General features: G+C 41.7%; 1 long non-coding RNA gene across 2 annotated transcripts in view; it reads left to right on the plus strand.

The window, feature by feature from the left end:
• The first annotated feature begins 1078 nt into the window (after positions 1-1078).
• The window catches only part of LOC117439245 (uncharacterized), a 7392-nt gene continuing 5748 nt past the window's right edge, over positions 1079-2722 (plus strand). The window contains exons 1-5 of one of the 2 annotated variants that reach the window (XR_004551137.2): positions 1090-1147; positions 1544-1629; positions 1959-2002; positions 2125-2202; positions 2373-2516. This is a non-coding gene — a long non-coding RNA (uncharacterized lncRNA). Of the gene's footprint in view, positions 1630-1958; positions 2003-2124; positions 2203-2372; positions 2517-2722 lie in introns of both variants that reach the window. The other variant, XR_004551136.2, reaches the window with a different exon arrangement.

A 2722-nucleotide genomic window follows, 5' to 3' on the forward strand; every position in this document is an offset into this window, starting at 1 on the left:
TCTGCAGCTCATCCAGAATGCAGCGGCTCGTCTGGTCTTCAACCTTCCTAAATGTTCCCACACCACGCCGCTCCTCCGCTCCCTTCACTGGCTTCCGGTAACTGCTCGAATTCACTTCAAGACACTGGTACTTGCGTACCATGCTGCGAATGGATCTGGCCCTTCCTACATACAGGACATGGTTAAACTGTACACCCCAGCGCGTGCACTACGCTCTGCATCAGCCAAACGACTCGCTGCACCCTCGCTGCGAGGGGGACCCAAGTTCCCATCACCAAAAACACGTGGGTTTGCTATCCTGGCTCCAACATGGTGGAATGAGCTCCCCATTGAAATCAGGACAGCAGAAAGCTTACACACCTTCCGGCGCAGACTGAAAACTCATCTCTTTCGACTCCACCTCGAGCGACATAATTACTAACAAAGCACTGCTAACAGAGCACTGACTGGACTATCTAAAGCCAGTTGAGTAGCACTTGAAATGCTTGGCTCTATGAAACCTGATGTACTTATATGATTCTGTTTTCTTCAAGGTTGTGTCTTCCTGGTCGAATGTACTTATTGTAAGTCGCTTTGGATAAAAACGTCAGCTAAATGCAATGTAATGTAATGTAATGTAGATGGAAAACATACCAAACACTAATTATTCAATGTAGAGTATTTCATTTTATATACGGTAATACTAAGGAGGCATAGGCCTATACACTCTAAGAAAAATCTGTAAAATTACGGCCAATGTGGTGTAACATTTTACTGTTTAAGTACTGTAATCGACTTTTACATTACTTTTTCCGTTGAAAACAGTGTTGCCAGGTCTGCTTATTATAAGTTTCCCCCAAGATTTTATTTGAAAATAGCAGATCTACAAGCTCACAACCATATTTATATATTTATATAAACAGTCCATGCTCACAATGCATCGCGTTGAGGCACGTTGTGATCTGCTATTTTCTAATAGTTGCTGTATAGGTTTAAAGTGCTCATGTGGCCCACTTCACTTCTTTTGGGCTTTTTTTTCCTTGACCTTGTGTCCCTCACATAATCTGGCAACACTGGTTGCGCATTGCATTGTGGGTGCTTTTGCCCGGTAAAAAATATCTGTGGTGGCCGCCATTACAGGAATCCGTCCGCACTGAAAGTCTGCTCGGTAGGTTGGTTCATTGTGTTTAATTTGGGAATGGAACCTCATTTCTTAATCAAAAAGGATATTTGTGGTAAACATAAAGTTTGTGTTAATGTTAAATATTTGTTTTATTACGTGGACGTCTGGCAGGTAACTCTTCTAACTGCACTGTAAGACCAAGAAGTACAAGCTTCTTGAAGAATATGGGTTGTTTTAACCCAAAGATTTATAAAAGTTATTTCACCGCAAATTTTCTGATGACTATGAACTGATTTGTAATATTGTGCATACAGTATTATTCCACTTTGGGTCATATTGGGGATTTTACTCAAATGTTTTACTGAATCTCTCTAACTTCATCACGTATGTGCTCCGCCCCCGACGTGTCTCACTGCTGTTCATTTGAGTCCGCCATTATAGCTCCTCGGATGAAATCACTCAAACTTCCAGAAGTTTGTCCACCGTGCTCTCGAGTCTCACTGCCGGAATTTGACCGCGCTACTCTGGTAAGTTACCTCTTGCCTTTGCACAGTATTTAAATGATTTGTTATTCATTTCTGCATCTAATGCACTTTGTGTCGCATGGTGTGTTAGTTTGATTTGAGCTCTTGTTAGCTAGCCTAGATTTAATATCTGCCTCACTTGAAAAATTATTTAAACCTGTAAGACAGTATTTTATATTGCTTTAAGTTATATCTCAAAGTGGAACGTTTGTGTTGCAAAAGTTCTCTGGAAAATTCGAACCGCAAATGGCGGGAGTTTTTTTTCTTTTTTCTCTGATCATTTTGTGAAAACTTTGCAACCCAGCTAACCTTCAATTTGTTTTTCTCTTTAGGCTGAAACTGAAGCAACTGGCAGATAAAGGGCGTCTTCAACCTGGTAAGCCTTGCAGTGGAGAAACTATAACGCACGGGGGGGTGCATGCTAGTGTGTGTGTTAAGATGAGAGATAAAAACCATCCCTTGATTGCAAAGTTAATGCAGATTACCTTTGCCCTGCAGCGCAATGAGATAATCAATGATGAGCTACCTGTTGGAGAGACCCTGGAACGCTGGCCTGCCTTGACAATGGAATCACAGGTGAAAATATTTTGGATATTACAACTATATAATAATTTTGTGTGCCTTTGTCACTAATAGCTTGGCATGTTTACTCAGATTTAGCATGTTATGTTTCTGTTTATCTCAGCTGCCTTCAGTCCACATATAAATTGTACTCTGAATTAAATAGTCATTTTATATGTTGGCAGAGTTTCACAGGATAACGAACCTCAACCTGAAGAACCACTTTTACGCGGAGTTGGATCGGCATGCTGTTGAGCTTGTACAGGAAGAAGGCGGCACGCAAAGACGAAGTGTCTGAAGTTCAGCTCTTCACCGCCTATGACCTCCAGGTGAGTCGGTTAAGCCTCTTGGTGTTTTATTATCATACTAGAGTAGAGTTTTCTGTGTGTGTGTTGGGGGGCGGGGGGGCAGCCTGATAGGGTTAGATTTATTATTAAGATACTTGTGTTTGGGGAGGGAACAGCAGTGTTAATGTTATTGCACCTTGTTGCTGTGCTAATGAGATACAGGTGGGATCGCAGATGCCGCAATTGCT

Source organism: Pseudochaenichthys georgianus, chromosome 3, assembly GCF_902827115.2.
Source record: "Pseudochaenichthys georgianus chromosome 3, fPseGeo1.2, whole genome shotgun sequence".
NCBI lineage: Eukaryota > Metazoa > Chordata > Actinopteri > Perciformes > Channichthyidae > Pseudochaenichthys > Pseudochaenichthys georgianus.